Source organism: Coenobita brevimanus, chromosome 32 (genome assembly GCF_032717465.1).
Source record: "Coenobita brevimanus isolate Jiangsu-jjx chromosome 32, ASM3271746v2, whole genome shotgun sequence".
Taxonomy (NCBI): domain Eukaryota; kingdom Metazoa; phylum Arthropoda; class Malacostraca; order Decapoda; family Coenobitidae; genus Coenobita; species Coenobita brevimanus.
Window position 1 is genome coordinate 650,001 of NC_136985.1, and position 16,162 is coordinate 666,162.

Consider the following 16,162-nt stretch of genomic DNA (forward strand, 5'->3'; position numbering starts at 1 on the left):
GGTGTTTTATTCTGTTTTAGTTTAGTGAAATTAGACGAAGAGGAGCGTGAAAGCACATCACTCTGATATAACTCATACTCCTGAGGTATACTGCAAGTGTGAGGAAATATGACGCTTATTTTGCCTGTCATACTGCATGCTGGAGTGTTTATCTATCTGTCTATCTACCTGTTTGCCAGATGCCTTAATCCTGCAAGGGGTGGCCACAAACAAATCGCCTCCATGTCACCCTGTCCCCTGCCATTTCACTGCCCTGCTCCTAGCTCACACCCCCCTCTCTCATATACCTCTCCACTCCATCCCTCCATCTCATCCTTGGCCTCCCCCTCCCTCTCACCCCCCTCCACCTCACATACTCTCCTTGTCAGTCTCTCATATACCTCCACTCCATCCCTCCATCTCATCCTTGGCCTCCCCCTCCCTCTCCCCCCCTCCACCTCACTCACATACACTCTCCTCATCAGTCTCTCATATACCTCTCCATCCCTCCATCTCATCCTTGGCCTCCCCCTCCCTCTCCCCCCCTCCACCTCACTCACATACACTCTCCTCATCAGTCTCTCATATACCTCTCCATCCCTCCATCTCATCCTTGGCCTCCCCCTCCCTCTCCCCCTTCCAATTATAATTCCATATACCTTTTTTTGTCTTTTTTTTCAGTGGCTTAAAATTGCATGGTTTTTTAGTCACAGATTTTTGAGTGTGTGTTTTTGGTCACTTTATTATTATTATTATTATTTTTTAATTGAGGGACATTTATTATTTTTTATTTTTATTATCTTTTTATTTTTTGGAATAGTATATATACAGATATATATACATTCCCTCAATCCTCGTAAACCGCAGCAATTTGAGTTTGGACCAGTGCCGCGGTTTATAGAGTCCACGGTTTATAAATAATAACTATCTATCTATCTATCTATTGCCAGACGCCATAATCGGGTAAGAGGTGGGGGTTTGTCTTTGAGTTAGTTGTTTTACGGGGAGGGGCACTAACCCTCCACCAACCCACTTGTTGACACGTAGGCAGCACGTATGGTTTGGTTATATGGTTACCACCCAGCGTTGTAAATGGTTTCTTGGCTTACAGGAAACCATTTGGCTCTTATGTGAAAAATGAATTAGGGTGTGTACTTTGGCCAACCCGCCCCCAAAGCACCCTACCTACACCTATCTAGGCACCATCAAACACAGACATACAAATTTAGGTATTCAGTGCGTGTATTTAATAGATATAAGCCATGTTAAGGGATCACACCTTAATCCTATGACGATATTGCTTAAGTGAATGGAGTGCGGTGGTGTTGGGAGGAACTTAGAACATCTCAGCATGCGGTGGGGGTGCATCCTCATGCTGTCCTCCCTCATGCTGCCCTCCCTCATGCTGTCCTCCCTCATGCTGCCCTCCCTCATGCTGCCCTCCCTCATGCTGCCCTCCCTCATGCTGCCCTCCCTCATGCTGTCCTCCCTCATGCTGTCCTCCCTCATGCTGCCCTCCCTTCTCCAGCTCCTCCAGCTTTGATGCACTTCCTCAGTCTCTCCCTGGTTTTGTAGATCGTCCTTATGGTCGACTCGTTCCTCCCGTATTCTTTCGTCGGGCTTGCAAACTTCTCTCCCTTCTCTACACGACAAATGAGCTCCAAACGTTGACTGTACGACAATGGCGGCTGCTTCTCGATGCCACAGGGCTTAGAGTGCTTCTTCGGGGGTTCGGGAGGGGCCATGGAAGGTAGGAGGCGGAGGGGAAGGTGCACAAAAAAAGGCAGGTAACTCTCGTACTCCACAGCGATGGCGGGAAGAAGAACAACAACAACGTGGCGGCCTTATTATGCACACTTGCCACCAGGGACGGGTGGTGATTGGTTGTTGAGTCGCGGTTGTCGAATTGAATGCCGCGGTTTACGGTTCTCCTCGGAAAAGGTCCACTTGGGTGCCTAAGTCTGCGATTTTCATGACTTAACGGTGATTTAAGGGTGCCGGCAGTCTGACAGCCACCTAGCCGTGATTTACGAATCCGTGATTTATAAACACGCGATTTACGAGGATTGAGTTATATATATATATGTGTCTGTGTGTGTGTGTGTGTGTGTGTGTGTGTACAGTTGGTCCCAGACTTATAATGGGGTTATGTTCTGATAAACCCTTTGTATGTCATAAATTGAACTTATGAACAACATACAAAGCCTACCAAGCCTCTTAAATGTACTATCTGTACTCCACATACATTCCTATTAATATACCTGTATTTTTATTATTTATTTATAGTTATGTATGTATTTATCAAGCTTTCTCTCTCTCTCTCTCTCTCTCTCTCTCCAGAAAAATACTTTGAATTAATATAAGAATTTGTGTGTATGTTTCTCTCTCTCTCTCTCTCTCTCTCTCTCTCTCACACACCCATGTTACTTCCAGTCGTGCAGGCAGCAGAGGCGGGAGTGAGAGCGAGTACGTGCGGGGTTTGGAGGCGTCGCAGGCGGGCATAAACAAACAACAACAACAGCGTAAACAACAAGGATCGACGACAACAACAGCAACAACAGGACTCTCCGTTATAGGCGATTTTGTGGATGAGGAGGGAAATCCGTGTTCGAATGTGTGAGGCTGTTATTATTATTATTATTATTATTATGGTTAGTAGTGTTATTATTATTATTATTATTATTATTATGGTTATTGCTGGTATTATTATTTTTATTATTAGTGTTATTATTATTATTATTTTTATTATTATTATTATTATGGTTAATATTGTTATTATTATTATTATTAAGTGTTATTATTATTATGGTTATTGCTGGTATTATTATTTATATTATTACATTCAACCCCCTGCTATCGCACCTAATTGGTCACAGGAAACGCTCGTGATAGCTGAATACGCGTTGGGTCTGGTTAGTACTTGGATGGGTGACCGCCTGGGAACACCAGATCTATCTATCTATCTATTTATCTATTGCCAGACGCCTCAATCCCGTTTGGGGTAGCCACAAACAAATCGCCTCCAAGTTGCCCTGTCCCCCGCCATTTCACTGCCCCGCTCCCAACTCACACCCCCCTCTCTCATATACCTCTCCACCCCATCCCTCCATCTCATCCTTGGCCTCCCCCTCCCTCTTCCCCCTCCACCTCACTCACATACACTCTCATCGTCAGTCTCTCATATACCTCTCCACTCCATCCCTCCATCTCATCCTCGGCCTCCCCCTCCCTCTTCCTCCCTCCACCTCACTCACATACACTCTCCTCATCAGTCTCTCATATACCTCTCCACCCCATCCCTCCATCTCATCCTCGGCCTCCCCCTCCCTCTTCCCCCCTCCACCTCACTCACATACACTCTCCTCGTCAGTCTTTCACCCTCCATCCTCTCCACATTAATAATAACAGTATAATGAATAAATAAACAGCATAAAAGGCCATCCAACTTTTATAGGGATTGCGGCTTGGGTGGTTTGATGGGTTCTGAGGCTTGGCAGTGGCTTAGTAGTCGCCAGATCTCTTCGGCTCTCTCCATGATTTCTTAGCGTCCACAGCTAAAGGGGGTGACACACGGTACATCGTATAAGGAACGGCCGAGGAAGATTTACGTGGAACAGAACTTGGACGCCATCACACACGTCCCTCACACTGTCGCCAGCGTTCCGTCTCGGTTGTAAACACGTGATTATCGACACCACAGTTTTCTCGGCACAGGAAATATTAACTCTTGATGTGGGTTTCAAAACAATTAATGTTTATTCTAAAATACAGTATTAATAGTACAGTATTCAGTGAGGTGGAGGGGGGAAGAGGGAGGGGGAGGCCGAGGATGAGATGGAGGGATGGGGTGGAGAGGTATATGAGAGACTGACGAGGAGAGTGTATGTGAGTGAGGTGGAGGGGGGAAGAGGGAGGGGGAGGCCGAGGATGAGATGGAGGGATGGAGTGGAGAGGTATATGAGAGACTGACGAGGAGAGTGTATGTGAGTGAGGTGGAGGGGGGAAGAGGGAGGGGGAGGCCGAGGATGAGATGGAGGGATGGAGTGGAGAGGTATATGAGAGACTGGCAAGGAGAGTGTATGTGAGTGAGGAGGAGGGGGGAAGAGGGAGGGGGAGGCCGAGGATGAGATGGAGGGATGGAGTGGAGAGGTATATGAGAGACTGACGAGGAGAGTGTATGTGAGTGAGGTGGAGGGGGGAAGAGGGAGGGGGAGGCCGAGGATGAGATGGAGGGATGGAGTGGAGAGGTATATGAGAGACTGGCAAGGAGAGTGTATGTGAGTGAGGTGGAGGGGGGAAGAGGGAGGGGGAGGCCGAGGATGAGATGGAGGGATGGAGTGGAGAGGTATATGAGAGACTGATGAGGAGAGTGTATGTGAGTGAGGTGGAGGGGGGGAGAGGGAGGGGGAGGCCAAGGATGAGATGGAGGGATGGGGTGGAGAGGTATATGAGAGAGGGGGGTGTGAGTTGGGAGCAGGGCAGTGAAATGGCGGGGGACAGGGCGACGTGGAGGCGATTAGTTTGTGGCCACCCCGAACGGGATTGAGGCGTCTGGCAATAGATAGATAGATAGATTCAGTGTGAGGCTAAATTTCAATGCTGTAGTGCAATATATTCTTTCGAGTCGAACGGGTTTTGTTGACACTGTTATGACTGTCGTATCCTCGGCAGAAATCCGTTTAGACGCACTCCAAATGCCCTCGTATGAAGTGCCAGGTGAATATGAAGTACCGTGTGGATATGAAGTGCCGTGTGGATATGAAGTACCAGGTGAATATGAAGTACCGTGTGGATATGAAGTACCGTGTGGGTATGAAGTACTGTGTGGATATGAAGTACCGTGTGGATATGAAGTACTGTGTGGATATGAAGTACTGTGTGAATATGAAGTACTGTGTGAATATGAAGTACTGTGTGAATATGAAGTACTGTGTGGATATGAAGTACCGTGTGGATATGAAGTACTGTGTGAATATGAAGTACCGTGTGGATATGAAGTACCGTGTGGGTATGAAGTACTGTGTGGATATGAAGTACCGTGTGGATATGAAGTACTGTGTGGATATGAAGTACTGTGTCAATATGAAGTACCGTGTGGATATGAAGTACCGTGTGGATATGAAGTACTGTGTCAATATGAAGTACCGTGTGGATATGAAGTACCATGTGGATATGAAGTACCGCTTAGCCTGTCTTCAAACTCGACGCGTGATAGCTGAACGCGCGATAGCAGGGTGTTGAGTAGTGTTTATTATTATTATTATTATTATTATTATTATTTTGAGTTATTATTATTATTATTATTATTATTATTATTATTAATGTTCATGTTAAGATTATTTTTATTGTCACAAATTATTTATTATTATTATTATTATGATTGTGATTATAATTTTCACTAAAAGTTATTATTGATATTATTATTATTATTATATTTTTATTATTATTATTATTATTATTATTATTATTATCATGCATTTTTATATAGGGGAAAGTCAGCTAAGGAGAGAGACTTTGAACTGGGGGGGGGGAGTAGATAAAATAGATGTAGAATTTGAATATCCCATAGAATTATGCAATGTTGAATGCAGTAGTAGTAGTTGCAACACATATGGCCTTAACACCGACCTTTTTGTGATTTATTCCGTCCAGATTTTCATGTCTGATAAAATGTATAATGATATTATTGATATGGGTGTAGTTAATGGCATTATTATTATTATTATTATTATTATTATTATTATTATTGTTTGTAGTTGTAGTGTTTGTATTACTAATAGTAGTAGTAGTAGTAGCAGTAGTATTTTTGATTATTATTATTATTATTTGTGGTAGAAGTGATAGTATTATTAGTAGCAGTAGTAGTAGTTGTAGTAGTAGTAGTATTGTATTATTATTATTATTATTATTATTATTTTTATTCTTACTACTACTACAACTGTTATTATTATTATTATTATTATTATCATCATCAGGGTGCTTATAGACTTGTAAATAAATGTATATAGTTTACATGAAGTGGCAGTTTGAATTTACTATCATTATTATTATTATTATTATTATTATTATTATCATTATCATTATTATTATTATCATTATTATTATTATCATTATTATTATTATTATTATCATTATTATTATTATTATTATTATTATTATTATTATTATTATTATTATCATTATTATTATTATTATTATCATTATTATTATTATTATTATTATTATTATTATTATCATCATCATTACACCTTTGCTTCCTACAACACTGCAACTTACAAATTACAGTATTGATCCATCCGTTAAGTGTTAGTAGTAGATTTAAGTATTTATAAGTGTTAATATGTGATAGAGGTGTGACAGAGAGAGAGAGAGGAATTTAGAGAGAGATGTGATATGATTTTTGAGAGAGAGAGAGAGAGAGAGAGAGGATTTTTGAGACGTGCTATGATTTTTGAGAGAGAGAGAGAGAAAGAGAGAGGAATTTTGAGAGAGAGAGAGAGAGAGAGGAACTTTGAGAGAGAGGTGATATGATTTTTGAGAGAGAGAGAGAGAGGAATTTTGAGAGAGAGGTGATATGATTTTTGAGAGAGAGAGAGAGGAATTTTGAGAGAGAGGTGATATGATTTTTGAGAGAGAGAAAGTAGATTTTGGAAGAGCGAGAGTAGATTTTGAATTATTTGTTTTGTATTCTCTCTCTCTCTCTCTCTCTCCCATAAAATCAATGGACAAAAAATGTTATATGAATTTTATGATGGGAATTTTGAGTTTGATTTTGAAAATTACTTAACACCGGATTGTAAGTGATTTATTTTGCATACATTATTAGAGAGAGAGAGAGAGAGTGTGTGTGTGTGTGTGTGTGTGGGGTGAATATAATATGTATATATATATAAAATAAATATTATATATGTTACTGTAGTTTCATAAATATTGACCATTTTGGGCTAAATTATTATTATTATTATTATTATTATTATTACTGTTATTATTACTGTTAGTAGTAGTAGTATTGATAGTTATTTATTATTATTATTATTATTATTATTACTGTTATTATTACTGTTAGTAGTAGTAGTAGCAGTAGTAGTAGTAGTATTGATAGTTATTTATTATTATTATTATTATTATTATTATTATTATTATTATTACTGTTATTATTACTGTTAGTAGTAGTAGTAGCAGTAGTAGTAGTAGTATTGATAGTTATTTATTATTATTATTATTATTATTATTATTACTGTTATTATTACTGTTAGTAGTAGTAGTAGCAGTAGTAGTATTGATAGTTATTTATTATTATTATTATTATTATTATTATTACTACTATTACTGTTACTATTACTCTTAGTAGTAGTAGTAATAGTATTGATAGCTTTACATTACTATTACTATTGTCATTATTATTATTATTATTATTATTGTTATCAGTTCTGTAATATATTTTAATAAATGTGCTTTTGTAATATAGAATACTTATATACAGGTGATTAAGAGAGAGAGAGAGAGAGAGAGGCTGAGGAGAGAGAGGAAATGTTAGTGATGTTAGAATTGTGTGTGAGAGAGAGAGAGGTACCACGCTGCTCAATCTCTGGCAGCTAGAAGTCGAAGCAGGGTTTATATCATTCACTACAACTGATAAATTATGCACACACAGTACCTCAGTTGATAGGCGATAGTACTGCATGGTAGGGTAAGAGTACTGTGCTTTATGTTGTACAATATGTGTACGTCCTCTCCACCACACCACAGTCTCTCAGCGTCATCTTCATCTGCGTGAGTACTGTGCAGTGTGGAGTGGAGTAGGGTAGAGTGGAGTGGAGTGGAGTAGGGTAGAGTGGAGTGGAGTGGAATGGAGTGGAGTAGGGTAGAGTACAGTGGAGTGGAGTAAGGTAGAGTGGAGTGGAGCAGGGTAGAGTACAGTAGAGTTGAGTAGGGTAGAGTGGAGTGGAGTGGAGTAGGGTAGAGTACAGTGGAGTGGAGTAAGGTAGAGTGGAGTGGAGCAGGGTAGAGTACAGTAGAGTGGAGTAGGGTAGAGTGGAGTAGAGTAGAGTAAAGTAGAGTAATGTAGAGTGTAGTGTTCCCATAATACGCAGACCCACGAATGGCGAATTTCCGTGAATATTTGGCGCACCCCCCATAAAAATCCCCCAGACCCGCAAAAACCACTGAGAGCAATTCTACACATAAACTGTACCTAATAAAGCATTTCTGGCACCTGAAAGCAGTGAAAAATATCATAAATAGTACAGGCAAGTCCCAGTTAACGAGCAGTCAATTAATGAGAATTCAACAGTATAAGGTTTTTGCATTGGCACCACTGCCTGTTTAACAAGCTGGTAAAAATCCACACTTACAAGAATTGAGATGAGGGTGGCGCTGCAGCCGTCCGCCGTGTTTACGTAGCGCACTAGGTAAACACAGCAGCTAAGAAACGAGTCGCATTCTACAGTAGGTCTGCGAGCCTCTTCCCGCTGAGCTGGTGGCTGATATACAGAATGACATCATTGCCCTCACACATGGAGGAGCTGCTGCAGTCCCACTCACAGGAGCTGACAGAGGATGACCCCTTCCAGCTCAACGAACACGGAGAGCAGGAGGCGGTGGAGGAGGGTAAGCTGCCTGAGGTTAAGTAGCAGACCACCAAGTTCCTCAGCAACATCATCAACACAGTAATGGGACTGGCAGACGATATGCTGGACGCAGACCCTTTTGTTAACCAGGCTATGAATTTCAAGACAGGGATGGTGAAGCTGCTGTCGGGGTACCAGGGGCTGCTGCGTCAGAAGAAGGCGACAGCAGCCCAGACCACCATCGATAGTTGCTTCAAGAAGAAACCTCGCCCCTTGACTGGCACATCAACGTTGGATCCGGGACCCACTACAAGCAAGGCAGTTCCCAGGACTCTGTTCAGCTCCCCTACACCTTCTCCCTTCAAGCCTGCAGCACCCCACACCTGCTGCCTCCAAGCCTGCAGCACCCCACACCTGCTGCCTCCAAGCCTGCAGCACCCCACACCTACTGCCTCCAAGCCTGCAGTACCCCACACCTCCTGCCTCCAAGCTTTCAGCACCCCACAGCCACCAGCATCCTCATCATCGTCACCACCTTAAGAGGAAGAGGGAGATTTCTTTGGCTTCCAGAGCCTCCTCTCGTGTCCATCATCGGAGGCAGAGGCGGAGGGGTTGGGCCTTTGATTCTGCCACCAGCCTCCCACCACCGCACCCTGTCAGGCCTGGGAGAGGACACGAGCCAGCCAGGTGGTGGTGGTGGAAAACAGCTGGCATACACAAGGTAGAAAAAGTATCGGTTCACATTTGACCTGAAACAATTTGACACCACGGACGATGGACTCTAGAAATGTTTGATGATGCTTCCCCCTTGTAGTGAAACATGGTATGTCATAGATAGGTTTCGTAATTTATGGCTGATATTGTTCATTCATTCATTCATTGCCAGACGCCATGTATCCCAAACGGGGTGGCCAAGGGATTAGAGTTAATTGTTTTACAGGGAGGGGCACTAATCCTCCACCAACCCCACTTGACACGTAGAGCATAGTCAGATGATATTCAATTAATTTTCCAGGTACAACACAAGCTATACCGATCATTCTGGATATCATCGTACCCCTCCTGCGCGATACTCTTTTTTTATTAACTCGTGTACGTCATGTAAGACACTCCAACCCAAGTAACACATCCAGTTACTTGTTGAATATGCTTTTCTTCCATATTCTAATCCTGTCAGGTGTATGACCCTCCTGTACCAACACCTTAGTCCAGCTTAAAATGATCAGTAAGTCAGTTGGGGTGGTTTGGGGGAGGCTGCTCAGAGGCCTTCCTACCTAACCCTATTTCTTGCATAAGTTCTTCACTTCGTTTAACGAGAATTCAGCTAACGAGCAAAGTCCCCGATCCCAATTAGCTCGTAAGATCGGGACCCGCTTGTATTTTCTCGCTGTACACTACACAATATTTCATCATTTGTGAGTTTTTTTTTTGGTGTCGTGTTTTTTGGTGTGTGTGTGTGTGTGTGTGTGTTTTTAGTAGGAAGTATTAATGTGATGGAAAATTCACTGACAGGTCTCATAGTGGCTCTGGAGGGAATGACAAGTTGAAATGGTCAAACCTGGGATTGTGACACAAGTTAGCTATTCCAGTAGATGCCCAAAGAAAATTCACTGACAGGTCTCATAGTGGCTCTGGAGAGAATGGCAAGTTGAAATGGTCAAACCTGGGATTGTGACACAAGTTAGCTATTCCAGTAGATGCCCAAAGAAAATTCACTGACAGGTCTCATAGTGGCTCTGCAGGGAATGACAAGTTGAAATGGTCAAACCTGGGATTGTGACACAAGTTAGCTATTCCAGTAGATGCCCAAAGAAAATTCACTGACAGGTCTCATAGTGGCTCTGCAGGGAATGACAAGTTGAAATGGTCAAACCTGGGATTGTGACACAAGTTAGCTATTCCAGTAGATGCCCAAAGAAAATTCACTGACAGGTCTCATAGTGGCTCTGCAGGGAATGACAAGTTGAAATGGTCAAACCTGGGATTGTGACACAAGTTAGCTATTCCAGTAGATGCCCAAAGAAAATTCACTGACAGGTCTCATAGTGGCTCTGCAGGGAATGACAAGTTGAAATGGTCAAACCTGGGATTGTGACACAAGTTAGCTATTCCAGTAGATGCCCAAAGAAAATTCACTGACAGGTCTCATAGTGGCTCTGCAGGGAATGACAAGTTGAAATGGTCAAACCTGGGATTGTGACACAAGTTAGCTATTCCAGTAGATGCCCGGTTTAATGGACACCGATGCTGTGGAAGCCAAACGTAACGGATTTATTTTTTTCTGGTATTTTTGGCCTGTTTGAGGGGTTTCCGTTTAGTTGAGCAGAGAGTGTTTGCGATGGTTTGTGTATTGCTTATCAGAATTCTTTCATTCTTCAATTTCCATCTCTTTGCAACTCGCTTCCCCTGAGTGGTGTCCCCCCAAACGTCAACCTACAGCTGTTCAGGTCCAACTGTTACAGATATTTTATGAATGGAGGACGCCAGTAATCTGATGTATGGATTAGTTTATTTATATGTGTTTTTCCTTCCTCTGTTCTGTTATTACAAAAAAAGTAAATTCCATTCACAGCCATTTGTTGGGATTTTAGTTATGCCATGTACCCAGAGATCAACTTCTTGCGCTCTGAGTATGTGGGCTGGTGAGATAAATGCAGGTGGTGGCCAGGTGTGGCAGGTGTCTCGTCAGGTGTGTGTGCTCTCTGTAGGGGCGCGGACCACTATTTTACTCTTGATCGTCAAGTGAGGGCTGCTGGGTGGTGTGGAGGGAGGCCGTTCACTGGAGGGGCCTCCGTCGGGGTGTCGGCCCTCGGGGCTGGGGCCGAATGGGTCCAGTAGGTGCGCTTCCTTCCTCCTGCCCTTGGTGGAGGACAGTTTGCTGGCTTGTCTAGGGAGGTCTCAGCTGGGAGTTCGGGGGCGTCCCTCTTCGTCTGGTGTCTGCAGTCTCACCTTCTACACCTCCACATGTCACCACTTCGGCGCTAACACCCACCGTCCATACTGAATACATGCTAGGGCTGTCTCATACAGGACTGGTGACGTAGGGGCTCTGGTGGTAATGAGTGTACCCCAGGACTCACTACAGGGCCACTCCTGACCCCTTCCAGCAGTGACTCCGCTGGGGCAGGGGCTGCACGAAGGGAAGCATGGTGGTGTTCCCTCCCTGACGGGCACGGTGGCCGTCACTGCGGTCCTACAGGGGGCAGGAGGCGAAGGGAGCACGATGGGCGTCCCTTACCTGACAAGCATGGTGGGTGTCCCTTACCCGACAAGCATGGTGGGTGTCCCTTACCCGACAAGCATGGTGGGTGTCCCTTACCTGACAAGCATGGTGGGTGTCCCTTACCCGACAAGCACGGTGGGTGTCCCTTACCCGACAAGCACGGTGGGTGTCCCTTACCCGACAAGCATGGTGGGTGTCCCTTACCCGACAAGCACGGTGGGTGTCCCTTACCCGACAAGCACGGTGGGTGTCCCTTACCCAACAAGCATGGTGGGTGTCCCTTACCCAACAAGCACGGTGGGTGTCGTTGTGGTCCCACTTGGGGGGGTCTGCTGACACACAGATCCTGCCTCAATTCTGGTGAGTACTGGTCCAGGGCGACGTACCTCTAGTTGATTCCATTGAGGGGAAGAGGGGCGCGTGGTGGGTGGGGACGTATGCCCGCGTTGTCCCGATCGCTCGTTCTCCTCTCATACCCCTATATGGCCTCCCCCTGGTACTACCCCATACTCACCTCTTATTTCAGGTGCAGACTGCTGTGTATAGCATCGAGAGTTTGCTAGTTGGCTGGGTTTGCGCTGCCTTCAAGGATTTAGTTTAAAGTACCTCGAAATACCGGACAATTTTCGCTTATATCGGACCCTGATTGCAGAATTTGATTTAGCGGAAATATGAGATAATGGAAAGGACGTTGGATGAATTAGTTCGCCAAATCGAGCATGTATTCGCCAATTTCATCCATTTGCAAGGCGTGTGTGTGAGAGAGAGAGAGAAATTCTAGGATGCCCCAAATTGAAGTAATATCAATCGTCCAATCACCCCAGCACTATTTCCTGGCAGGTTTATGGTGCAGGGTGACGTGGAGGCGATTTGTTTGTGGCCACCCCTTACTGGATTAAGGTCTCTGGCTGTAGATAGATAGATACAACAGTTCTATCTATCTATCCCCCCATGGGTGTTGGAGATAGGATAGTGGTGGTGGAGCTGCCTGGTTATACACACCTCCCTGTCCCCCAAAAGGCTGATGGTGGACTGCAGGAGGAGGGCAACTTCAGCCTGCAGTCCATTGTGTTTGTGATCAACCTGGGGCGGCTACTACTACTACTACTACTACCATTACTACTACTACTACTACTACTACCATTACTACTACTACTACTACTACTACCATTACTACTACTACTACCATTACTACTACTACTACCATTACTACTACTACTACTACTACTACTACCATTACTACTACTACTACCATTACTACTACTACTACTACTACTACCATTACTACTACTACTACTACAACTACTACTACTACTACTACTACTACCATTACTACTACTACTACAACTACTACCATTACTACTACTACTACAACTACTACCATTACTACTACTACTACAACTACTACCATTACTACTACTACTACAACTACTACCATTACTACTACTACTACAACTACTACCATTACTACTACTACTACTACAACTACTACTACTACTACTACTACTACCATTACTACTACTACTACAACTACTACCATTACTACTACTACTACAACTACTACCATTACTACTACTACAACTACTACCATTACTACTACTACAACTACTACCATTACTACTACTACTACCATTACTACTACTACTACAACTACTACCATTACTACTACTACTACTACTACTACTACTACCATTACTACTACTACTACAACTACTACCATTACTACTACTACTACAACTACTACCATTACTACTACTACAACTACTACCATTACTACTACTACAACTACTACCATTACTACTACTACAACTACTACCATTACTACTACTACAACTACTACCATTACTACTACTACAACTACTACCATTACTACTACTACAACTACTACCATTACTACTACTACTACAACTACTACCATTACTACTACTACTACTACAACTACTACTACTACTACTACTACCATTACTACTACTACAACTACTACCATTACTACTACTACTACAACTACTACCATTACTACTACTACTACAACTACTACCATTACTACTACTACTACTACAACTACTACTACTACTACTACTACCATTACTACTACTACTACAACTACTACCATTACTACTACTACTACAACTACTACCATTACTACTACTACTACAACTACTACCATTACTACTACTACTACAACTACTACCATTACTACTACTACTACAACTACTACCATTACTACTACTACTACTACAACTACTACCATTACTACTACTACAACTACTACCATTACTACTACTACTACTACAACTACTACCATTACTACTACTACAACTACTACCATTACTACTACTACTACTACAACTACTACCATTACTACTACTACAACTACTACCATTACTACTACTACAACTACTACCATTACTACTACTACAACTACTACCATTACTACTACTACAACTACTACCATTACTACTACTACTACAACTACTACCATTACTACTACTACTACTACAACTACTACTACTACTACTACTACCATTACTACTACTACTACAACTACTACCATTACTACTACTACTACAACTACTACCATTACTACTACTACTACAACTACTACCATTACTACTACTACTACTACAACTACTACTACTACTACTACTACCATTACTACTACTACTACAACTACTACCATTACTACTACTACTACAACTACTACCATTACTACTACTACTACAACTACTACCATTACTGAGTGACAAGCCAATTTGCAACCCAGAAAACCATTTACTACGCTGGGTGGTAACCATATCACCAAAGGACGCCTGGTGGCCTAGTGAGTTACGGAGCCCCAGGATGAGACATGAATGGGTTTATATACAAGGATTTAATTTTTTTTTCATCAAATGCCGCTCAGGGGGTGGGGAGACTGGTCACTCCTTGCCATAAACGCCAGGACGGAGCCAAAAAGGTGCGTATATTTCTAGAGGTAAAATGGATGGATAGATAAATTGATAGATAGTTGTATAGATAGATGGGTAAATAGATAGATGGATGGATAGATAGATGGATGGATAGATTGATAGATGGATAGATAGATTGATAGATAGATGGATGGATAGATAGATAAATAGATAGATGGATGGATAGATAGATAGATAGATGGATGGATAGATTGAAAATGAAGGAGGGAAGACCAAGGATGAGATGCAGGGATGGAGTAGAGAGGAGGGGGTGAAAGTTTGGGGACCGGGCAGTGAAGTGGCAGGGCGACATGGAGGCGATTTGCTTGTGGCCACCGCTTACGGGATTAAGGCGTCTGGCTATAGATAGAAAAGTGTAAGATAGGTAGATAGAAAAGTAAGATAGATAGATAGGTAGATAGAAAGGTGTAAGATAGAAAGGTGTAAAATAGAGGTATGTTTATCTTTCATATTGTTTCATCTTGTTTCAAAATGCTTCAAATCCTTATATATATAATTATTTTACTCCCGCATATCCTGTGTTGCTAAAGACAATTTTAAAAACCAATATAAAAAATTCAGATTAATATAACTCAAAATTTTAAATAATAGTGAACGATGGCATCAATGTAAACAAAGGGATATTTTAGGCACATCAATCTGTGAAATTATAATGTATTTGAATTTATATAGATGTATTTATATAACTTTTAATACATATTTAATAATTGCATTTGAATTATATGGTAAAATATGGGATTAGTTGAAAAATTTGGAAAGAGAGAGAGAACATGTGGTCCTTTAGGCGTGTAGCGGAGTCGAGCTTGCATGGTGACGTGTGCATTTGTGTCTAATATTTTCGTCTATTATGGCCTCTATGTCCTCCAAATTCATCGTTCAGCGGTATCCATATAATCTTTAGGCATCAGCGGTTCTGGTGAGTATGGATTTTTGGGGGTATATTGATTTTTGAGGGATTTATTTTGAAAATTGTTAAGACCCAGGATTTACGTATCCAAGATGACGGGTAGTGGGGTTCAAACTTCTATCATTTTTGGCTTTATTTTGGATTATCTGGGGGTCTTGCGCTCCCCATATATGCCTGATATTATGGAGATTTTTTGTATATATGTGATTTACCGCTGTGTGCCCCGGAAAGTGGTTAAAAAAGGAAATTTGAAATGGTTGGTAAGCGGGTCCAACGGTTGCAAATGGCGGGCGACAAGGAAGGGAATATTCATTTTATGCTGCTTTTTAATTATCTTCTTAACTCATGGTTTTATTTAATTTTCTAAGCCTTAATTTTGAGGTTATGAGTCTCCTTGGTTACTAGCCAAAGCAGCATTACAGTAAGACAGGTATTTTTTATAAGTTGAGGGATCGGAGTTGAAGGGGAGGGAAATCGGAGTGTTCCTTTGGTCCATTTTGAATTTACGAATCCG